This window comes from Lissotriton vulgaris, chromosome 12 (genome assembly GCF_964263255.1).
Source record: "Lissotriton vulgaris chromosome 12, aLisVul1.2, whole genome shotgun sequence".
In the NCBI taxonomy this organism is placed as follows: domain Eukaryota; kingdom Metazoa; phylum Chordata; class Amphibia; order Caudata; family Salamandridae; genus Lissotriton; species Lissotriton vulgaris.
In genome coordinates, this window is record NC_141700.1 from 498,608,545 (window position 1) to 498,633,606 (window position 25,062).

A 25,062-nucleotide genomic window follows, 5' to 3' on the forward strand; every position below is an offset into this window, starting at 1 on the left:
AGCACCCGCTAACTCAGTGGACTTCGCAGCACCCCATGCGAGAGGTCCATCCCATTTATCATCCCGAAGTTCCTGAACTGCGTGATGATAACCAAGTCATTACTCGGCAATGGATAGACGCCAGATTCTAGGAACAATGGGTGTACACTCCATGGAAAAGGAGTGAGGTCCTTTCCCTGAAATCCCAGCTGCCCGATCCCAGAAAGAAACCTACCGCCTATTACAAGGAATTGACCGAAGCTGCGGCCTCTGCCGTAATGACATTAGCAGATGTCGAGCTATTCTTTGGACTGCTTGTGCCCGTTGATATATGGCGGCAGGTGCATGACTCTGATTATGCTCAACTGGGCGGGACATGGGACGAGTTACGAGGGTGGGATCGAGATCGTAAACCAGGAGACAAACCTAGGAATGAAATAACATCCCTGCCTGCAAAAATTATTGCCTTTATGCACACTTTGATACTTCCGCGTAAGGTTGACTGGGACAAGCTAACCGCTTGCCGGCAGAAAAAGGACGAGAGTGTGTCTGATTTCTTTACTAGATTTGAAGGAGTTTTCATTGACTTCAGTGGGCAGGATTTGGCTACGGAGGGTGGAATTAGGCTGTTTGTGAATAGATTCGTTACAAACTCGGCTCCGGAGATTTCTGCACGTTTACAAGCGGCAGAAAGTACTTGGACTACCTCTACCCCTTCTGTAATTTTAAGCATGGCCCAGTATTATGAACATAGAGAAAATGAATGTAAGGAGATGGTGGAAAAGAAGACCAAGGACCTTAAAACACGAGTATTGCTACAGCAGGTAGTCCGGGGACAAGGAGGGGGAAGAGGAGCTAGAGGGCCCTTGTCCAGAGGGGCGGGTACAGTCCGAGGCACGGGCGGGGCTCCGACTGTGGGTCTGAACCAGTGCTCCTATTGTAGAGAGGAGGGGCACTGGAAAGCACAGTGTCCGTTATTGCTTGCCCAAAACGGAGCAGTCCGAGGGCGAGGACGAGGAGGGGGTGGCCCGAACGGAGTGATATGCGCAGAGACGAAAGATCAGGCAAGTCTGAACGTAATCATTTTGATAATAATCAGAGCAAACAGTACTATCACGATGATTATGAATATGAAGATCAGGATACATACGTACAAGCATAGGACAGCCAGGGACAGAGTAGGGGCCAAGTGTCGATCCCGGTCAATCAAAAGGGACCCTATGTAAAAGGGGAAGTGATGGGGACTTCTGAGAATTTCCTAATTGACACGGAGCAATGAATAGTTCTGTTGCTCGATCATTGGTTCCAGGGGCGGCTCTGTCCGGGCAAAATAATGTCTCAGTGGGATTCTCGGGAGTCCCAGTTGTCAGTCCCATCTCCAGACCTCTCCCCTTCTCGATCGGTCCCGCCACTATTGACACCCCTCTTTTGCTGACCTCACATTGTGGAGAGAACTTACTGGGTTTGGACATGTTGAAAAAATTAAACGCGACAATACATTGTTCTGCTGATGGGGTTTATTTGACAATTCAGCCCAACACTGAACACATGAAACAGTGTTTTGCCAAAAATGAACCCCTTCCCCCAGAGTTCGATGGCATCCCAGCCAGGCTTTGGGCAACGGGGGATGCTGATGTGGGTAAGTTGGATATCCCCCCGGTTCACATCACGCTGAAGCAAGGTGCGAAAATGCCGCGCATCTCGCAGTACAAAATAGCACCTGCAGGGGAACGGGCTTTGTTGTTGATTATTCAAGATTTGATCGACAAGGGAGTAGTGGAGGAAACAGCTGCTAACGTTTGTAATAGGCCGATTCTTCCGATCTTGAAAAGGAGTTCTGATTCTGGTGAAACGGGTCAGGGTGCTGCTTATCGTTTTGTGATTGACCTTAGAGCTGTCAACAAAATTGTGGTACCACAGTATCCCGTGGTAACAGACATCACCATGATCCTTACCATGATTCCACCGACTGCCCAGTACTTTCGGTCATTGATCTGAAGAATGCTTTCTTCACTATCCCCATTCATCCTGATAGCAGACAGATTTTCGGATTTTCGTTATCTGGGCGCAGTTTCCGCTTCTGTCGCGCACCCCAAGGCTATACTGAAAGCCCGAGCATATATAGTCAAGCTCTTAAGGCTCTATTGGATGACCTGGACTTGCCGGAGGGCAACGTCCTTTTGCAATACGTGGATGACTTACTGATTGCCTCGGACACAGAAGAAGGTTGCAAAACTGCGACCGTTAAATTACTGCACCATTTAGCTGCGAAGGGAAATAAGGTATCGTTGTCCAAATTTAATACTGTCGACAGGAGGTGACCTACCTAGGTCATCTACTATCGAAAGAGGGTAGAAGACTAACACCTGAACGTATTACCACTATTGCTAAAATGTCTGTTCCTTGCACGCAACGTGAAGTTCGCGCTTTTCTTGGCATAACCTCTTACTGTCGCCAATGGATACCTAATTTTTCCCTTCTTGCTAAACCTCTGCTGCATCTGACTACTAAGGACGTGCATGAACCCCTCCCCTGGACGGATGAATGTCAGCACTCTTTTGATTCTTTAAAAACTGCTTTATGTTCCGCTCCCGTCTTGGGCACTCCTGACTACCGTAAACCTTTTGTACTATACGTGCATGAGGTCGACGGTCGCTCGCTTTCGGTGTTAACGCAGGACTTTGGTGGTAAGCAAAGACCCTGCGCTTATCTGTCAGCTACATTGGATAATGTCGCAAGAGCACTTCCAAGCTGCCTGAGGGCCACAGCAGCTGTTGCAGTGGCCATCCGACAGTCAGAAGGACTCGTTCTAAATTCCAACTTGACAGTGATGGTGCCGCATGCTGTGGACACATTGCTAAACAAAACAAAAACACAGCATCTCACAAGTGCACGCCTCACTGGATATGAGCTAACATTGTTTGCACCACATATTATGATCACCCGATGTGCAACATTAAATCCTGCTGCGTTGTTACCACTCCCTACGAGTGAACTTAATGATGACATACATGATTGCATTTATCGCACTGAGGAAGAAACTAAGGGCAGGATCGACTTGACAGACACTCCTCTAGCTGAACCCCAAGGGGAGTTATATGTAGATGGGTCCTGTTTTAAACTAGCAGATGGAACAACAACAGCTGCATATGCAATTACGACTTTGAAGACAGTGGTCGAAACATTCCGAGTCCCTCACCGGTCAGCCCAAGCTGCTGAACTTATGGCCCTATTGCGAGCCTGTGAGCTGAGTGAAGGACTTGAAGTCAACATATACACAGACAGCCAGTACGCCTTTGGCGTGGCCCATAGCTTTGGGCAGCCGTGGAGGGAGCGGGGTTTTCTTACCTCCCATGGTCAAAAGATACAAAACGGTCCCCTGGTTTTGCGGCTGCTAGATGCCCTCACTTTACCCAAGAAACTAGCCATCATCAAATGCAGTGCGCACAAAGCAATAGTGGACGAGTTGGGGGAGGGTAATGCCTTCACAGACCAGGTGGCCAAACAGACAGCACAATCCCCAATGTCAGCAATGTTTGTGAACTCTTCCGCAAGATGGGTGGAGGAATCTGAATTGTTTGATAACATCATGGAGAGTGTGCGAGTGTTACAGAAGGAAGCTACACCCGCAGAATTAGAGAGATGGGAAAAGGAGGTAGGAAGATTGGATGAGAATAATTGTTGGGTTGATCTGACAGAGAAGCAAAGATGGCTACTGCCCAATGCACTGGTACAGGCCGTTGTGACTATGGCGCACATCCCTGCACACATAGGAGCAAAAGGTATCTGTGGGCTTCTGGACCCAGTTTGGAACAACCCTAACATTCAAAGGACGGCTGTCCGGTTGGTCCAATACTACATGGTTTGTCTACAGCACAATCCGGGGAAGGGAGAGAAAGTCTTGAGTGGGAATTTTGCACCCCCGACCCTGCCATTTGAAGTACTCCAAATGGATTATATCCATATGGAGCGTGTCAACAATTTGAAATATGTTTTTGTGGTGGTTTGTGCTTTTAGCAAATGGGTTGAGGCCTACCCCACTAAAGAAAATACTGCCATGGCCACAGCTAAAGCCCTTCTCAAAGAGTTTGTGCCCCGCTTCGGTTTGCCCGCTTGATCTGGTCGGACAACGGGGGGCACTTCCATGGGGCCCACGTCAAGCATATCTGTGAGGGCCTGCAGATTAAGCAAAAGTTCCACGCTGCCCGACATCCACAATCAGCAGGGCTCGTGGAAAAATATAACGGTATTCTCAAGCTCAAAATGGCAAAAATACAGGAAAGCACGGGGTTGAAATGGCCTGACACCTTGCCGCTAGCCCTTATGTCACGACGTGTTACCCCACATTCCCGATCTGGCCTTTCTCCATATGAGATTGTCTTTGGTAGGCCGGCTAACGTATGGGGGGTACCCAGGCCACGATCCTTTTCCGATATTTTATATCCAATGTTGATCGATTACCTCTATGCTTTGACTAAAGACCTTCGTTCTGTTCATCAGCAGGTAGCCTCCGTACTGCAGCCACTGCCAGAGGGCCCCGGACATCGGCTACAACCCGGCCAGTGGGTACTGGTGAAGAAGTTTGAGCGAGACACCAGCCTGGCTCCAAGGTGGTCCGAGCCCCGGCAGATCCTCCTTGCTACCCGGACGGCGGTTAAAGTGGATGGGAGAAAGCATTGGATACATGTCTCCCATCTGAAGAAGCTGCAGTTTCCACTTCCCTATGATCAGCAATGCTCAGGGGGAATTCTGACGCAGGAAAGTGAGAGAGCTGCTGCATTTGTGCCCTTTTCTGACGCCTGTGAGATCGAAACAAGGCTAGAGGAGGGAGTGGCGAGACCAGACGACTTGGTCTCTACTGAATCTGCAAGCGCTTTGAATCCTGCTCTCAGTACCCCTGCAAATGAAGATTTTCATGTGCAAAAAGTACCTGGTGTACTATTCCCTGATCAGGAAGTGCCGGGTAATGTGCGATACAACCTGCGGCCAAGAAAAAAGAAAAACGGTGCCTCAGACCCAAACATCAGGAGATAAGGAAAGACTCGATTGCATAGATAGGGCTTGTTAGCTTGTTGGTCTGGGGTACTGAGCGAGACACTGGACTGAACCCGTTGAGAGCTGGAACTTTGATCACTGTGCTCTGTTCAGAAAGAAAGACTAACGTCAGCGAAAGGCCAGGTTGTATCTCTTGAGAATAATAGGAGTCTGCCTGTGAGACTCTGACGGACACAGGGAAAAAGAACCCTCTGGCAGGACGGACTGCTAGGCCCGAGTTTATTACTGGACTTTTAGCTAGGAATGTACCCTTTTGGCCGCATTATTCGAGACGAAGAGATTCCCATTGCTCCACGTTATATACCGTTTTATGAGCCAATGTTTTCCACATGGACCACGAAGGTCAAAGTAGCATTTGTAGTAGTTATAGCTGTCATAATAGCTGTGTTTATGGGGGTATTTGTATATCTGGAACATAAGTACCCTTTGCAGAATTTCCTACCGACTACTGTTGCCCCATCTGAGCATTTGTTGTACACTTTAGCACCCCACAAAGAGCGACATCGCCAGACTTTATACTAAGAATGTTTTTGTTGAGATGCTTCACCAAACATACAGTGTTGCCAACACCACTGATTGCTGGGTATGTGGGCTCCTGCCCTCGGTGGTTCATAACCATGATCTATTCCTCTCATTGCCTATGACTTACTTAGGAAGCTGTGAGGCATGGGTTAGACTGTTTTCGGCCATATATCGTCATTGGGGTGAACAGCGTAGAGATTTCGATTCAAGAAATTGGGTAATGGGGGGCGGGGATCGATAGACCCACAGGCCTGTATGCAGAGGTATCTGGCGGTTAGGGATGAAGCCTGGATGGAGGAAGAACTTTATGATTTTAGAAATTTCAATGCTTCCCAATATTTCCAACTTTTTATCGAACGGAATGTCACCAGAGACCGTGTTGTACCCATTCCTATTTTGAATGTTTCCTCAGTATTCTGTGTGCAAGGGATAGGCCGTGTACAGGTTGGAAATAGCATCTGCAATTACACCTATCGTCTACAAAAAAACGCATCAGCCCTCCATTGGTCACCCCGCCCAATGTCTATTTTGTTTGTGTGGAAAATGCATACACTTGGTTACCACGTAATTGGGCGGGACGGTGTTACATGTCCTTCCTCTATCCACATGTATACATAGCCCCTTCCGATTATCACCGAACGCACCAATTACGCCCCGTGGGTCCCTCGCCTTCAGCGGTACCTCAAAGACCACGTAGACAGCTTATTAAGACTGAGGTCGACCAAACCGACACCTCTTTACAGCAATTCACAGACTTTAGCAAAGGTTTAGTGCCATTCTGGGGCCCCATCTTTAATAGCAGAGAAATAAGGAGATTATCCAGGATAGTGGAAAATGTCATTAACATAACTACTGATATCATGACCAACCTCACGGTTGAGCTTCAGGCGACGAGGCTCGTTGCGCTCCAAAACCGTATGGTTTTAGACGTCATCTTAGCTGATCGAGGTGGAGCATGCCGCGTGATTGGCAGCTCCTGTTGCGTGTATATTCCAGACTCCGCCCCCTCTGTTCATCTGGCCATTCAAAAGTTGCACCGCATTGCCTCTGAAATGCATGTTGATAATGGGTCCTGGTCCTTGTCTGGGTGGTTCTGGGGGCTCTTATCCACCTGGGGATGGAAGCTATTGCTGATTTTGGCCGGAGCAGCTGGTATCATTTTTTCCTGTTGCATCCTGATACAATGTGGCCCGGCCTGTTGCTCCTACTGTGCCTCCCAGATCACCACCCTTTGTGTGCCTGCCACAGTCCCGTCCAAAGCACAGATGCTGCAGAAGGAAATTCATGAGTTGATGGCCATTAACGAAGACGTTTTTAAGGATTAACAGGCATGACCTCTGTATTTAGCTACACCACGCTAAAAGGAGGGTTTGAGGAACTGGCATCGATTTTCGACTATACAGTATCAATATTCGATACTTCATAATTAGCATGATGTATCTAAATGCTTTAGCATATAGACGCAAACATTAGCATAAACTCACCTGTCATCCATCAAAACTCTAGCTTACACCATTTACCGCAATTCCCACTTCCTTAGCCTAACCAGCGCCATTTTGTGGCCTCGCTCGATGCTTTGCATTAACAGACCCCATTCATTTTGTTCTGCTAAAAGCGTTCTCGTGAGAAATAACCCAACTGTTGCAGAATTGCTGTTTCAGCTCGTTAGGCCTGTCAAGGTTGTAGGTAGCAGAAGAAGGCCCGATAAGCACATTCCAGGAGGGGAGCGGGGCGGGCTGTCTCGGAGCTGGCAGAAGGGAGTCGCCCGTTCGACCTTGCTAATCTGGGATGAGCTAAACCAAGAGTGCTTTGTGTGCCATATATGGCTTTTCCTTTCTGTACCAACCTGTACCAGCTTGTATTTTTCCATGTTGGGCCATGATTTTGCAACTGCAAATGTATATATGTGATGTTCTGACAGTGTGCCAGCAGTCTTCTTGGCGCACCTCGTGGGGTTAGGTCGCAAGGAGCTCCTCTGGCAGAGTTTTGTTTGTCTAATAAATGCTTGGACCTTCTACACTGCCAACTGACTAATTATTGGTAATGGGAATCGGATTGTTTGTGAATATAACTATAATTGGGAGGTGGTAAATAATTTTCGGTACTTCACCCCGCCCGATGGTGAATCTGGAGGAGTTAGCCCCCGCCACCCTGACCGAGGCCGTCAGGTCAGTATACAGCAGCCGTATATACGACAGGAAGTGAGGACCCAAATTAAGCCGTGGCAAGAGGGCAAATAGGTAGACCCAGGTCAGCGAGTCAAATGCCCTGTCCATATCGGCCAACAGGAGCGCCGCCGGCACCCCCGTATTCCGAACTGCTTCAACTGCCACGTGCGCTCTCTGAATGTTATGCCTGGTCACCCTCTGGGGCATAAAGCCGGCCTTGTCTGGGTGGATAAGGTCAGCCACATGGGGCAAGAGTCGATTGGCCAGCGCTTTGGCTAAAATCCTTGATCCGACATTCAGCAGGGAGATCGGGCGATATGAGGCATGTTGCTCTGGGGGTCGGCCCGGCTTGTGGAAGACAACCACTTCTGCATGTCTCCAGTCAGGGGGGAGGCTACCCTGCTCCCTAGCTTCTTCCACTGCCGCTCTATAATGGACTCTGAGCTGTACATGGTACTTCCTGTAGAATTCGCTAGGGAACCAGTTGGGCCCGGGTGATTTACCCGTGTTAAGTTCGCCCAATGCTGTGCCGAGTTCCTCCGCTGTCAATGGGAGTTACAGACGGTCCCGTACCTCATCCGAAACTGCGCGGGGCGGCAGATCAGCTAAGAATTTGTCCACTACGTCCGCGGGGAGACATTCATTCGGGGCATATAGATTGGCGTGATAGGCGGCAAAGCCTTCCGCCAAGGCTCTGGAATCTGTAACTGGGGACCCCTCGTCATCTAGTATGCGAGGCAGGGTTTGGGCCGGGAACGTGCCCTGACAGAGCCGGTGAAGCATTGTCCCGGATTTATCTCCCCATTGGTAAATCCGGATGCGGGTGGCAAGGCATATCTGTTTGGCTTTGTCCATCAGCATGGACGCATACGATTGCTGCGTCAGGAGGAGCTGCCCCGCCGCATGCGCCCCATCTTCCGTACTCCCTTGGAGCTCTAGGGCCGCAATGTTGGCCTCAGCCCGAACCAGGTCCTTCCTGCGTTTCTTCCGCACAGCTGCGCACCATGCTATGTGTACCTCTCTAAGTGTTGGCTTCATAGCCTTCCATACCGTACTGACTTCTGCCACAGACCCCACGTTTTCAGTCAGGAAGTGGGCGATGGCTTCGCCCATATGTTTCTGATAGTCCGGCTGTTGTAGGTGCCACACCGAGAGGCGCCCCATGAATGGCTGCCGCCCTGTATCCATACAAACATCCACTGCAGTGGGGGAATGGCCCGAAAGCCCGCGTGGCAGGATATCTGCGGTCTCTACTCTATTGATTGCTACTCCCGGGACAAATATGTAATCTAACCTAGAAAAGGATTTATGGATTGCGGATAAGTAGGTGTATCCCCGCTCGTTACCATGTAGGTGTCGGCATGTATCCACCCAATTAAGCCCCCGTGCCATGTCATTAAGTTTAGTGGAGGAGTCAACCACCCCTCTGCCCCCGGTGCGGAACCTATCCGTGTGACTGTCCATAACATCATTCCAGTTCCCCTCAATGACTGCCAGCGCTTCGGGAATATCTGCCCAGATTACAAACAGCTTTTCGACCAGGGACCACTGCAGGGGAGGCGGAGCGCAGACACTCCCTAAGGTCAGCGGCTCCTCACCCACCCTACCTTTGATAATTATGTAGCGACCTTGCGTGTCAACCCACTGAGCTGAGTGGACACACGGGATCCTGCGATGTACGAGAATGGCCACTACCCTGGAACCCCTAGCAAAGCCTGCATGAAACACCTGTTGGTAGCCATAGCGCTGTAAGCATAATGTTTTTGTGCCCAGTAGGTGGGTTTCTTGGAGCATCAGCACATCCGCACCAGCCCTCTTCGCCTGCCGCAGTACTGCCCCCCTCTTAACCTTGTCCAGGACTCCCCGCACATTCCAGTTGAGGACCCTGAGGGAGCCTTTGGACCCATAAGCTCTAGGCTCCGTACCTACCATCAGGGAACATCGCGGGTGAACGCCCAGACTTTGGGCCCAGCCAGTGCACACAAGTCAACATTCCAGACCTCTCCGAGACCATGCGACACCCCCCCCCCCCCATTGAGCCCCGCCCCAAAACTCTATCAACCCCCCTTCCCCCTCCCCCACCACATACCTCAGAAACGTTGAAGTATCTGTCGCGGTATAGCGGGCACCCGGCCCCCAACGGGAGGTCCGAGGCCGTCTACTCTAATGGATCCCCATAAAACTCTCCCCAACCTCTCAACCACCCTCAAACAACCCGCCCATCGGTGACCTCCCGCCATGAACATCCCCCCTCACCCCTCCACGCCCCCTGATTCTCCATACTATATGTAAGTCTGCCCCGCAAGAGCCACTCACCCATACTGTAAAACTGGAGAAAGAAACAAAAGAGAGAAAAACCATATCAACACACTCATGCATAGTGGAATGTTCAGACATGTACTAAGCTTCGTTCCCATGGTGTGTCCACCATAGACCTCAAGTTCCTTCGGCTCGGCTGTCAGGGGCCCCTTTTCCCTTCTCCGATGTACTCTCCAATGCAGAGCGCTGCCGGGACCTGGACCTCCAATTACCCTTCTGCCAAGCCCCTCGGGAGGCCCGTGACTGCGTCCCGCTCTGGGAAGAGTCCGACTCCAGCCCTGGAGGTGTATGCGCTCTTACTGTCACTGTCTCATCTGTCCATTTGAACACCTATGAATGTGTATGTTTTGATTGTCATTGATTTCAGATCTTAAAGCTGTGTTCATAGTATTCATTGTGCATAACACATAAAAAACTAATAAGTCAATACTTAGAATTGCACTTTTGTTGATTATGATTTGCGCCTTTTATTGTATAGTACTGAATGTATTTCTAGGGCTAGAAGAACATCTGTGTCCCTGCTGTGTTGTGTGGCCTGTTTTGTTCTGTCCTTTACTCTTCTGTTTAATCATAGTACTTCATCTTCCAGTATTCCCTATTTCTTCTTCCTGATGCAACAGCATTTACTTGTGCATGTATGTCTCATTTTCACTGGTATGGGGTGGTCATGAGTCAAAAAACTGGGACTTATTTGGTCTGATGTCTCTACAAACACATCTAGCTCCCGCCTGGCAGATTTATTCATTCTTTTGCGAGCTGCCACAACAAACCTGTGTAAAACATATAAAGGCACTACGGCCTAGATGTATCAAGCCGTTTGCGAATCGCAAACGGTCTATTTGCATGTTTTGGCATGCATCAAAAATTTGCAAATTAAGGAATTGCAAACATTTGCGATTCCTTATTTTGCCATAGCATTTAAGGAATCGCAATTTTGCGATTCCATAAATGCTATGTATGTAGCATTTTTCAATTGCGAATTTTGGTTAAGAAATCGCAAATTAACACCAACTTTTAGTTGATGTTAATTTGCGAATTCTTTTAAAAATGCACAATTTGGCATTTTTGAAGGTGGCATGTGATGCACACACATGCCCATAGGGCCTGTATGTGCGCCATATGCACACACACATGCACATTTCAGGGGTGCAGCAGGGTGTCCTTGAGACACCCCTGCACCCTTGAAATTATTCTCAATTTGCGATTAGCAAATTGCGAATCGCAAATTGAGATTAATTTCACAATCATTCCTATGGGCCTCCTGGCCCATAGGAAAAAATGGGAAATTATTCCTTAATTGCGAATTCGCAAATCAGGACGATTAAGAAATCGCTAAAAAATAGTGATTTTTTACATACATCCCATTTTGCGATTTCTAAATAGCGATTCCTTAAAAATCGGTATTTAGAAATCGCAAAATGGAATCTTGATACATCTGCCCCTACATGTTGAACATTGCATGGAGATTTTGAGGCAACTACTCCAAGATTTGAAGAATTATTTTTATTTTATGAACCTTTATTTGTAAGCCTTATGTTGTTTTCCTAAACCTATGTATTTTTCAGATCATATATGTTGGTGTACTATATATTGATTTCTGGCATGTATCTGTCACTGCAGTTACTATTGCAAAGCCTCCTGCCCTGCATAGATTATGTAGAGGGCCTCACAACCATTTTTGATAACATCTGTGACAAATTCCTGTCAACTCTCCCTTCAATGTCATTATCGTTGATAGTGTAAAACCTTTAGAGGTCTTTATTCAAACCTAGACACCCTTGGGTATTAGCATGCGTTATAAATTAAAATTTCATTTAATTTCATTTCATTTATTGCAAGTAAATACAAAAAGTACCAGTCAGATCTTGAGTGTGAATGACAGTGCGCTCCAACATTTTCAGTACTGAGAGCTACGATCAGTGAAAATTATTGTGATTTACAAAATACTTCGAGCTCGCTATATATAAACACTAACAAGAATAACACTGTATTTTGGTTGTCACTATGCTTCAACACTTTTCATGTAATAACTGTCATGGAAATAATAATTATAATGCAGTTCAATTAAAAGACGTACAAACAAATCAATCTTCCATTCAGTTTGGTACTGCTTGATGTCCTTTAGTGCCCTGTAATCTAGAGTACAGCCTGTGTGCTTTACAGATGGGTTCAAACAGGTATTACTCTTTTATAACATCTGTGACAAGATCACTGTGTTTATCAAGGTACAGATCTGCCCAGTTTCAGCTTTTTTTAGGTAGACAGTTGGGGCACTCAAGTAAGGTGCTACATCTGTTCTCCACTCTGCACACTCTGTAAAGTTTAAGTTTTGCCTTTATGAGGCACAGGGTCAGACTTGATTTGCATATAGCCATGTCTGAACTGGAGTGGCAGAGTGGGCTAAAGAACGGTGATGGATTAAACCCAGATCTTTTGACTGGGTGTGAGTGTTTGATTGATTCAGATCTTATGTCCATCACCACCCCCTTTTGTACCGTTTATGGATTTTATGGCACCACCAATGTCGGCAACTACATTCTTGTTGCTCCTTGTGCTACTTTGCTTTGTTCTTGGTCAGCTACTAAAAAAACTTTGAAAGGTGCTAAAGATTTTTCGGTACACCATTCGTAGTTGATTCTGTAAACAGAGTTTATAATGTATCTGCAGTACAGCATTCAGTTCACTTGTTTTTTATATCACAGAAACCTGTAAAAGGAACACACTGCATGTGCTTTGTTACAGAATGGCTTGTGGGTGCCCTTTCCCCCCTTCTGCAACTCTGACCCTACAGATTAAACATTGTCCTTAATTTTTGTAATCAATAAATTGTTCTCAAACTTTGGGTGCCCATTGTAAAATTTCCCTATTTGAAACAGATACCTGAATTTGGGTTTTTACTAGTAACTCGCACTGAATAAAGTTCATTGCAACTGAGTAACAACGTGGCATATTATCAAGGGGGTTTATCTCCGCTTTTTTGGCTTTAAAAGCCAAGAAAGCGGAGATAAAATTATCTCCCTATTACCTAGCTGTCGCTAACACCAGTTAGCGACAGCTAGTAGGAGATAGCGACCATCTTGGGCCCCACTTTGCATGTCAGTGATATTTATCACTAATGACATGCAAAGTGGGCGTGCCAAGATGTTAGCGACTGGAAACAGTCGCTAACATCGCTATCTCCTATTACCAACTTTGGGAGATATTTGCGCTAAGCGCGAATATCTCCAAAAGCTAACACCTGCCCTGAGCAGTTCTTAGCCATGTTATCCAATGGGAGGTGGATAACATGGCTAAGAGCATTAGCTCGGTAATGCATGAATATCGCGGACTTTTCAGCGATATTCATGCATTGCGGCCGATTTTTATCGCATTTGCAATAAACCTTGGTAATACCAAGGTTTATCTGCGATAAAAATCGCCGCAGCTCAGCGGTAAATTTTTGTCTCTAACCAAGCAATAGCGATAATTATCGCTATTGCTTGGTAATATGCCCCCATGTTTTTTACCATTTCACTGAGAACCCTAAGAATAACTGGTGTACAGCAATCCCCTATTATCTGGGGTTAGCCTGGAAGGGAAACTATGATGTAGTTGTTCAGATATTCATCAGTCTAACATCTTCATGTTGGATTTCACATAGTTCATATCAGAGAAGGCAGAATCACAAACATAAGTGGAGCCAGACAGGGAAAACGCTTTCTTGTACTTTTCACCATCCAAGACATCAGACATTAGTGTCAGATTGCCTTGCTTTCAAGTCAATGTAATTTTGAAGAGTGACAGTCTCCGTCTCTGTAGTGGCATAGTCAGGTGTAAGCAGCACACTTCTTTGTTCAGAAATGCCTCTAACATCCACTTCCATGAAGGGGTTTGAAGTAAACAGAACACACGGCTCCAGTTGCTCACAATCACTACATTGGTTACTGCACTCTCGATTAAGCCTCATTGGAGGCTACTGTATTTCTAAATGTTAAGAAGCTGGGCCTCAGCTTTGTTTTCGAAAGGCACTTGGAGCATAGAATGAAAGTGCTGCATCTTCCTTCTCTGCACTTTTTGTATCAAAAGGTTACATTTTGATATTGAACTAATCATGTTGGTGATTGTCTTGTGCTTTCCTTGCTATTCACAGTTGAAGGCATTTAGGGCCAGATGTTCGACCAATTTTAGCATACACAAACGGGTTAGCGACCTGTTTGCGCATGCTAAAATCGGAATGGCCATGTACTAATACAATTTTGTGAGTCGCAAATTAATTGCGACTTGCAAAAAAGTTTTTAGAGACTCGCTATTTGGAAGGGGCGTTCCCTTCCAAATAGCGACTCTCTATCCCATGTACAAATGTTTTGCGACCGCAATTGCAGTTTCAAAACATTTGCAAATTACCACCCTCTCCAATGGTCGTACATCTGGCCCTAAATTTCTATGTCACATTTTCTGAAAATGCTAAATTGAGCAACCACACTGCTTAATAACTGGGTGCAAGCTTCATTTATAGATACCATGAGGGCTTCGACGTCTGAAAATAGTGAAACAAATTTAGTCAGAATTAGCCTCTGGGATCTAGTATGTAGTAAAAGCTTATTATATTCTGATGTTTTTCTTCAGGGAATAACTTGAAGCTTTGGTGCCTTATGCCCTTTGCACTAATTGAATGAATAATTTTAACAACAGGAGTCATCACATGATCTAACCCCATTACTTTGGTACACATCAATATATTTGGCGCAAATCGACAGTTGTGTGAAAGTAAATACATTAATTCAACATTGGGCAGTCACACACACATACATGACAATAAAGTTTCCACATTGCACCTTGGTGCAATATTAAATACGGAGGCTGCCTCTCATGCTTCCTTCTACTTGGTACAAATCACCTGTTGAAGATTAATGCAGACACCCTTCTTGCCATAGTGTTGGCTCCTTACTGCACATCTCAAATGGTGGACATAGGGAGGTATGTACAAGGAAGTGGCGGAGAGATGCGTTAGCCTTCCTGGCTTAACGCCTCTCTCTGCCACTTCTGAAACGCAAAGCTGCACCATATTTACAAGAATGTGGTGCAGCCTTGCATTTCCACCTACGATGGCACTAAGTTTACCAACTTAGCGCCAACCCAGGCACCCTTGCACCATAGTACAAGGGTGTCTGCGTGCAGGGGAGGATTGTTTATGTGTAGGAAGGTGTCTCTTCCTGCACATAAACAATCATATGATGCCATTCTGTCACTGTCATGTGTGCTGCTTCGTGCAGCACACATGAAAGTTACAAAATGGCATTTATTTTAAAGGATTTTTTATGTACAGGAAGAGACAGCTTCTTGTACATACACAATCCAAGGTATTTTGCTTTTTCCATGTGTGCTGCACAAGGCAGCACACTTGGAAAAAGCAAAAACGAGGAGTAATAATGCATTGCTTCTCGTTTTGCCAACTTAAGACCAGGTTTTCCCTGATCTTAATTTTAGCGCTTCCTCCTATGTACACCACCTTTGTACATATGGGACAGCGCCAAAATCAATGGGTGTTGCAGTGGAAAGCCCACCGCAACACCCACTGCTCACCCCAACACCCACTGCCCAACCCCTTCACGCTAACCATAGCATGAAAGGGGGTCTTATTTACAAGGCTGCATTAAGCCACGTTAAGTGCCTTAACACTGCCTTGTAAATAAGTCTAAGCTCCTATCGCCACCACAACATCAGTAAAAGTGACGTTGTGGTGGCGATAGGGGTTCGTACATATGCCCCATAATTTCATGGCTGTTTTTGAAATCCTTGAATAAGGACTTGCAGGCACATGCATCAATCGATTAAGAAATCGCAAAACGTGCGAATCGCTACAAAAATGCATTTGCAATCGCAAATAACAGTGTTCCAATGCATCAACCTTATTTTTGCGAGAATCTGTTTTTTTCTCGCAAAAATAAGGAATCGCAAAATAATTCTGAGAAAACATTTGCGATTCCTTATTTGCGATTCTCAAATACAGAATCGCAAATAAAGAATCTCAATTGAAATGCATAAAAAAATCGCAAATAGCGATTTCCATAGAAATCGCAAAATTGCTATAGCAAATTAAGAAGGGACACAACCAGGTGGTAATCATGAATGAGTGCAAATCTGAAACAGCTGCAAATCAACAGAAACTGATTTAAACGCACCCACAATGAGCTCCCAGAAGTCAAAATGGCAGGACCGTACCTGACCTGATGGCGAGGAGGATGAGGCTGCAAACTGCTCGACAGAGAGGGAGACGAATCAATGAGCGCATCTTCAGAGTTCGCATAACTTTGCTAGGACAGCAGGAGGACGAGATATACGATAAGTATAGGCTGAATGCACAAATGATACATGATCTCATCAATGAATTGGACCCCATCCTGCAACGACAGACTCATAGGACCAATGCAATCCCAATACATGTACAGGTTTTATGTTCCTTGATGCCATGATGGTCCGGATACACTCACATATAAGTCTCCCTACCACAGCCCATGACATTGCTAAGACCAAGCAGGAGTTATACCAAATTGCAGGCTTCCCCCAAGTCCTGGAATGTATTGATTGCACCCATGTGGCAATATGTCCCCGTGCAGCACAGGAATATTTGTATAGGAATAGGAAATGTTATCATTCCCTCAATATTCAGGTTGTGTGTAATGCCAAAAACATCATAACGGACATTGTTGCGCAATTTCCCTGTAGTGCACATGATTCATATATCTTCAGGCAAAGTGCAATTCACACCCGTCTTCCAAGGGGAGATTTTGGAGAGGGACATTTGCTAGGTAAGTATGTGCAATACAGTAATCCATTCATTGTACAAATGTCAATGTCAAACAACCACTGACAGCCTTTACTCCCTCACATGTAGGTGACAGCGCATACGCCTTGCGGAATTACCTGATGACACCTTATCTCAATCCTACGACTGCCACCCAAAGGAGATACAATGCAGCACATATCTCAAAAAGGAACGTCATAGAGCGAACATTTGGGCTGCTGAAGAGCCGAATTAGACGCCTTCATAAGACCGGTGGAGCAATGAAATACAACCCTGAACAATGCTGCAAGATAGTGGCAGCATGTGCCATGCTGCACAACATTGCGACAAAGGGAGGTTTGGAAATGGAGCTGTCTGACAGTGGCTCGGAGGATGGGAATCAGCAAGTGCAACACCACCCTGCCCTACAAGGATCAGGCGCAGCAGAAGGGTGCAGGCGCAGATTGGAGATTACATAGAATTACTTCTAAGAGTAGTAATGATGGCACAAACACAGTACATGAAATGAAAAGTAAGCTTTATGTAAACAAATTGTGACCAGGGAGTTGAAGCACACTTCCAAAGTGAGTAGTGGCACAATAGTCTTGAAAATAAACATGTAAAAATTGAAAAAATCAATTACTTGAAAGTCAGTAATGAGGTCACATTGTAACAATGGTTACGTCACCATATCAGGTAAACATTGTACATGGGAGCCTAGCGATTTCTCCCATGAACACCCAGACGCCTGTCATCGGCAGCATGTTCTTGCTTTACGTTGGGAGTGGAGGCGGTGGCGCTGCGTGTATTGCATCTCACTGCTCTGGCAACTGGCATTGTTCTACTGCCCATGCTTGAGGCACACTCACTACTATCTTCCTGTGCAGACATGTTGCCTCCACTAGTGGATGCATTCATCATTTCAACCGCATTTGTTACTTGGTCTAGTGCTGTGGCAACATCTCCTCTCCAATGACACATTTGGGTCTGCATAATCACAGATCTACGTTCCAGCAGTGCTGTTGCAGTGGCCAGCCTATTGTTTGACTTTACTTGCAGTTTGAGCTGCTGCATGAGTTGCCGATGCTGTCTATTGTGCGATGCATGCCCCTCCTGCATGCCCTTTGTCAGTTCCTGCACACTAATGGACAGTACTGGTATGTTGCCTGCCATCTTTGCAATTTCCTCCCTGTCTAATCGAGTGTTCTTGCTCTGCAGGCGATGTAAACGGAGCATCTGTCCCTCCAGGCCACCCCAGACCTGATTTGTCTGCTCCACCTGCTGTGGTCTGCATGCTCTGCGTCTTCTCCGTTGCACTCTGCGATTGCCTCTACGGATCTGTGTTGGTGTAGTTGTGGCGTTAGTACTTTGCCGAAGGCTGACCTCAGGTGCTGCATTGGCCTCATTCTCTGACGCCATGGGAACCAGTGTTGGGACAGGTGACCTACAGGAATGTGGTACACGTGGCTGTGTAGTTGGCAGAGCTGGTGTGTCCTCATGTTCTGACGCGCTGCTGTGTTGCATTTCCAGGACCTCACTATCCCCGGCCTCACCACGTTCTGCATCTGTGAGGTTAAACAGTGCAAAACAGCATTAATGTATGCTTGTGAGGTCATGTCACAGTTGACAAATATTGAATTTTCATTTCATTGCACCATCTGCTACACTATTCGAAATCGTTTTTTACATATGTGTGTGTTTGTCATTGTAACTGCTTGCCCTGCCTACACCTCCCATGATGCACTTCCCTTAGTAATGATATTGTAGTAAATGCTGTACACTGTGCGCTCACGCTGTGCTGAGCTCACATTCTGACTTCAGTAATTGGGACAATGGCAACATGCATTCCTCTTACCTTCAGACGTGTGTGCAGCTCCTGAGGTGTCCAGCTGCGTCACACCAACAACAACTTCAGGCTGCATTGTTGACTCCACCAAGTCCTCCATGGGAGTGTTTCCAGTGTCTGTTGGTGTACCCACTCCTGTTTTATGTGCCTCCTTCAACCGGTCTGCAATGCGCACCTTGGCCCGACTGCGCAGATCGTACCATCTCTTTTTAGTTCTTCATTGGTGCGGTGAGTCACCCCAATTGCATTGACTCTGTTCTGGATCCGGATCCATATCTTCCTTTTTTCCTGCTCTGGTATCTTCAGAGAAGCTTTTCCAAACAGCTTATCATGGCTGTGCAGTACTCCCTCAATCAGTGTTTCAATTTCTTTTTCAGAAAATTTCACTTTTCTTTTCTGGCCACTTTGGCTGTCCTCTGCTGTTTGGGCAGGTTCCATTTTCTGTTGTTTGCAGGTGTTCTCAATCTCTCTCTCCAACTCCTCTTCTGCTCCCAGAGCCAGCTCCCTCCTCTCCCTGAGCCTCAGCACTGAAAATGAGGCTTGAAGTGCAGACTTCCTGCTTCTGAGGTCATCAACATGCATCAATGTGCGCCTCCGGAAATTGCACGATTTTTACCGATTCCTTATTTATTCGCAGAATTCATGATGCAAGACGTTTTGCGATTCCTTATTTGCGATTCCTTAAAAATCGCAGATAAGGAATCGCAAACTCATTTCTTGATGCATGTGCCTGTTGGTCCTTAGAATATGTGCTTCCTTTACAATAGCCCCTCTGAAAATATGCTTTGTTTTTTATCAAGTGAGGAGTAACTTTAAAAGGTTCTTTAGGTGCCCCATTGGCTTTCTTGGTTGGCTTTATGAAAAATATTGCTGTGTCTGCAATGCAAATTTTAGTTCACTTACTTTTGTGACCGAAGACTGCTTCCTGTAGGAAAATTTCTCCCGAAATGCATGTGCACTGTTGAAAAACGGCTCTCGACATTTATTTATTTATTTATTTATTTGTGGGTTTGTAACGCGCTTGAATAAACTCCCGGAGGAGTATCTCTGCGCCTGGGAGTAAGGAAACAACAGGATTAAACAGCATATTTTAAACTTTGTTCTCTGCCGGATTGAGAGCCAGTGTAATTGGACCAGAAGAGGTTTGGACGCAGTTCTCGGAGGGACATTCAGGACCAGGCGGGCCGCTGTGTTCTGGATTACTTGGAGCTTGACCAGCACTCCCTCGTTTGCAGAGAGTAGCAAGCCGTTAGAGTAGTCGATCCGACTTAGAACAAGAGCCTGTACCAGAGTTCTCCTGAAGGAATCTGGGAGCATTGCCTTTCTTCCCCACTCTATTTTTGCTCCACAGATTAAACACACACAGCTGTATTTAACTTGTGTAAATACAATTCACTGTCCCACTCTGAATGGAAGTAGAATGTCTTATTCTTTTGCTGTTTGGATGAACCTGGCTCTTCATCCATGATTACAATTGTAAGAGCTGTAAGTAAGAGTATAAATGTACATGAGATCACCATCCGAGTTTTTCAGGCAAGCGAGCCATGTGGACAACTTCAGTGATATTGTGTTTCAGGCTGGCAGCCAGGTGGGTACTTAAACAACACAACTGGAAAAGTGAGGTAATAAATTCCCTTTTGGCATGTTTAATTGTGAATACTTCTGGATGACTGCTTTTCAAAAAATTAGTTGACAGGCATAAGTAGACCTGGATGATTCTGCAAGCATATAAAAATAGAAGGTGGTTCTCACACAGAATGATGCCAGTATACAATACAGGGAACACATCTGAGGAAGCCTGGGCATGTGCTGATAGGTTAAGGAATCATGGGAAAAATCAATGGAGCCTTATAATGCGCAGGGTCTGGAGAGGGACAAAAAGGAAATACCAAACAGTGCTTTGAATGCCAATTACTTTAGTACAGGACTCCTCAGACTTACAATGGACCCATACAAGGATAAAGGAATCTTACTCTTCATCAAAAATTTTAAACAACCCTGATCAACATTTTTATCATACCTTTCTACAGAGAAACACAGAGACATATATATTCTGGACATATAAGTTCTCATCCTTTTTTAGGTCTCGGCTAGGCAGCGCATGCGCTGTCCCGTTGAGAGATGCTGTATACACTATAGCGAGGGAAGCTCCGCCCACTTTTCAGCCACAAATTAGATTTGCTTTAATAATAAATTCTGCATTCTGATTGGATTTGGGCTTCTTAGTCCCGCCTCCTGGCTGCCATGGCGCCATTTGTGTTCTTCTGAGGCTTTCAGCCCCTTTACTTCTAAAACCGTTTTGTGTCCCTGTCTCTGCCCATTCCCTAACTTATTGTACCATAAGCACCAACCCATCCCCCTCCCGTTCATGCCTTCTTTAATGCTGGCACTTCCATTTAAAATGCAATAGGTCTCGGGTAAGTCCTATTGCATTTTCAGTGCTTGTTTGCATTGTGATTGGTGGGTTAATTCGCACTCTTTGTGTCGCATGCCTTGCATCATAGGCATGTGTAACAAAACAGTGGCGGTAATAATTCACGGCGGGAGGCAGAGACAGCACAAGCAGCACCCGCCTGACTACACAATGCTTGTTTTATATCATGTGTGCCTGAAGCAATCGTTCAGAATCATATATTGCTTCAAATGCAGACAGGAGCTAAACTTACCAAAGGTATTTCTAACATTTGTTTTCAACGTTGCCTGCCACAAATTCTGGACTCCGCTCTATTTTCCCAAACAGTCTGGCCGAATTCAGAAAAGGCGAGGGTTACACGCTGGACGGGGCCCGGCGCACAACAGTTGGTGGCCAGCCCTCGCACCATGCTGGGCTCTGTTTTCACACAGGAGGAATGCGTGTTGTAGGAGGCCTTGGGTTCATGGGGCCAATAGTTATTCCTGTATTCGCCACATTCAGGTGGGCGGAGTGCCGGAGTCACAGGGCTAATGTCATCATGCCCACAGCTGTCTAGTTGTGTGAGTGCTAGTGCCGATTTCTCAGGACATTCCTTAAAGAGTTCTCCTTCTGGAATCCTGTGTTTATGGTTTCAACCCATTAAAAGTGTAGTAATAGCGAAACCTCTACACGAGTGTTGACAAACGTGTCTGAAATAAATCTGATAAACGTCAGAAAACACCTCTTTTTTGTTGTATCAGGTTTCACCTGGTATACCAAAGGACAAGACTCAAGTGTGCACATCTGTAAATGCATCCCTCTGTGAGTACGGGATGTGCATAAGTTTGCAATGGCCCTACCAATGACCTCGCCTTTGAAAGCACAAATTGTGCATGCTTCACATGTGGGGCACAGTGCATTCTGTGCACATGCAGAATTCTTTACCCAAGCACTTCTTAGGGCATGAGTAATGCAGCTTTTTAACTTGTGTGGGAGAAAGATTGCTAACCAGGATGTAAAATGGCTGTCAGGCACTGCCGGTACTTCCATGGCAATAGCGTGGAACGAATTGAAGGTAGACCCACAACTCTCCCAAGAGTTTGGGGGATTCTGCGGGGTCCGTGGAGACACGGCTGCTCATTGAGCCTCGAGTGACCGGGGCCGGAGAACCTCACGCATTGTGCGTAGGGCCCAGCGAGTTGACCCTGTAGACCTGCGGCACGCCGCTGTGTGCTGTGGACAACCTAGGAGCTGGTCTCTTTCTGGCCTACAGTGCATTGGTCTTGGCTGTTAGGAATATCTGGCGGTGGCACAGGAGGGGTCAGGGCTCCGTCAGGTGCTACGGTGCTTCCTCACACATAGCTCGGGCAGACGGGCAGTCACAATGTCCTTCTATGCACCGCAGACGGCTGATGTGGACCACACATGATGTAGCAAGCCCTGGTGGGACTCGAGGAATGTCTAGGGGTAGCCCTGATGGTCACACAGTGGGGGTGGCCATGGAACCAGTGAAGCGTATTTTGCGTCATGCCTACGAGACACTTACGCAGTCAGTTAACTACATCAAACCTATTTTACACCGCTCATCGGTCCTAGTAGGATGGGTGCGACTGAACCTTGCAGAAGTCTCTGGGGAGGAAAACAGCATCACGTAAATATCTCTGGGGAGGCAGTAATGGTTCATAGACCACGCAAGATTTCCTCTTCCGAGCACCCCCCCGATCTGGCACGTGCAAGCTGCACTGTGTTTTGCAGCACTTGCAAGAGCAAGGCCCACCCCCCCTCGAGATGCGGCCTCGCACCGTAGACACTATAAACTGAAGTGTAAACGATCACCCAGACCTTTTGTAAATAACAGTATTATTCACCTATTGGGTTGATACATACGTTCCAGCACCTCACACTGTGTCTAAATGTGCTTTTTGAGTAAATGTTCATGTGTCTTGTATATTTAAGGGGCAGATTTATGATAACTGGCGCATCCCCAGGGATGCGCCAGTTATTTTGCGCCGCTGCTCCGCCACCCATGGCGCACCATGGGGCAAAAACGACACATATGCGTGACGCATCTGTGCCGTTAAGGTGGCGCATTTCTGGAGTTGCGTCGCAAGCGCGACGCAGCTCCAGCAAGGCTCAGGGGTGCCCCATCTTTACAATGCTGCATCAAGACCTACGCCTGCTTCAAGCAGGCGCAGGGTTTTGACGCAGCATTGGCCTGAAAGTGACTGAGTGAAATCTCATAGATTTCACTCAGCCACTTTTGCGAGGTGCACCTGCCCCGGAACGCCCACCCTGCGCCGGAACGCCCACAAGCGGCGCAGGGCTTTACAACGTGACGCATCTGCCTAGATGCGTCACGTTGTAAATCGGTCGTAGGGATGCGCCACGTTTACGCCGCAGTTGCGTGACGCAAACGTGGCGCATTCCCAACATAAATCTGCCCCAATATGTTTTGATATGTAAATATATTGTCTTGTGTTCCCCTCACGTCAACAAATCAAGTGAAATTGTATAGTGTTTATCTGTGTGCGTATATTTGTATATATTTGTTTAAAATTCCCATTTGAGGAAGTTTTTTCACATGACATATTAATTCACTATAAAATTACAAATTGATACAGGAGTATATGTTTCATCAAATGTTAGGCTCATCTTATAGGAGGGACAAAATTGATTTAAAAATGTTGCATGCTTCTTGAAGCATATAGGTGGCAGAACCACTGTTCCCTTAATGCACTGTGTTTTGCAGCACTTGCAAGAGCAAGGCCCGCCCCGCCCTCGTCGAGATGCGGCCTCGCACCATAGACACCCTGCCGCTCGCTCCTCGCTGCCACGACCAGGAAGCTGGGCAGGAGAGCTACGCCCCTTTGGGCCCACTGACCGGAACCCTCTGGCTGTACCCCCATTAAACAAGACACAGCGCTGGAAGAACCGGTCCATACCCTCGCCCTACAGGCGTCCACAAGCTGAACAAGAATTGAAAATGCAATAGGTCTCGCCTTTGATTAAGTTAAAGCCATTTGCTTTGCTAATGGTATTGTATAGCAAGGCAAATTGCTTTAACTTAAAAAAGGCGAGGCCTATTGCATTTTCAATGCTTGTGTATTCAAAGTCTTGGCTCTTGGAATTTAATTTGCTCAGAAACTATTTAGGCAATGGTCGGCTTTTCTATAAGCAGTGCAAACCTTTACAGAAAAACAAAACTGCGTCTAAATAGCTCATAATTGCGCTATTAAGTTGTGGCACTGGAGAGCAAGGGTGTATAGATGCTGGAAAGGGACAGCCATGCATCAGAGCTCGTTTGAGACACTCGTGGAGCCGAGGAGGACAAAGCGGAGAGGACCACTATATCGAAAGTTACTGCTCGCATTGTCCTGCCTCTGTCCGGGGGTGCCTGTGCCCAGGCAGAAGTCGTCTGAAGTCCCCCGGGTCCTCAGTGGGTCACTGGAAACACTCCTTGCGAGTGCCACTCTTACACCAGACTCCCCATTTACTCGCTAATAAGTTAACCCCCTACTCCCCAGAGCTCTTTCCCGTGTATTTGTACACTTGAGAGTGCTTTATATGGCAGGCACCGTCGGAGCACTGACTCTAGGGTTCTCCTTGATTTTTTTTCTCTCTTCTGTTTACAGTTTAAGTATTTACTCGGTTTTCCGGGATCCCCTTCTTGGCTCGCTGCTAGTGCTTCTTTACAGACCTGGCTGCATATATTGTTTCATGCGTCCCTGGTCTGTCCGTGTCAATGCCCTGCTTATTTCCCTGGAACATCTCTGGACGTGCCTACGCCTAGGAACACCAGTCAAGGTGGCAATGACATTATTTCATGAGGAACACCATGTTTTTCTCAGGCGCTCTTTCCTTGCATGGCATTTTTTAGCTGTTAGCCTTATTGTTATCTTCAAATACACTCAAACTACAACTCCCAGAATACAGTTTGGATAAAAAATGGTGCTCCTGATGGCATAGCCTCCTTAGCTCACGATGCCTATGGCTGGTGGGTAGATGGTTCATTTGGTCC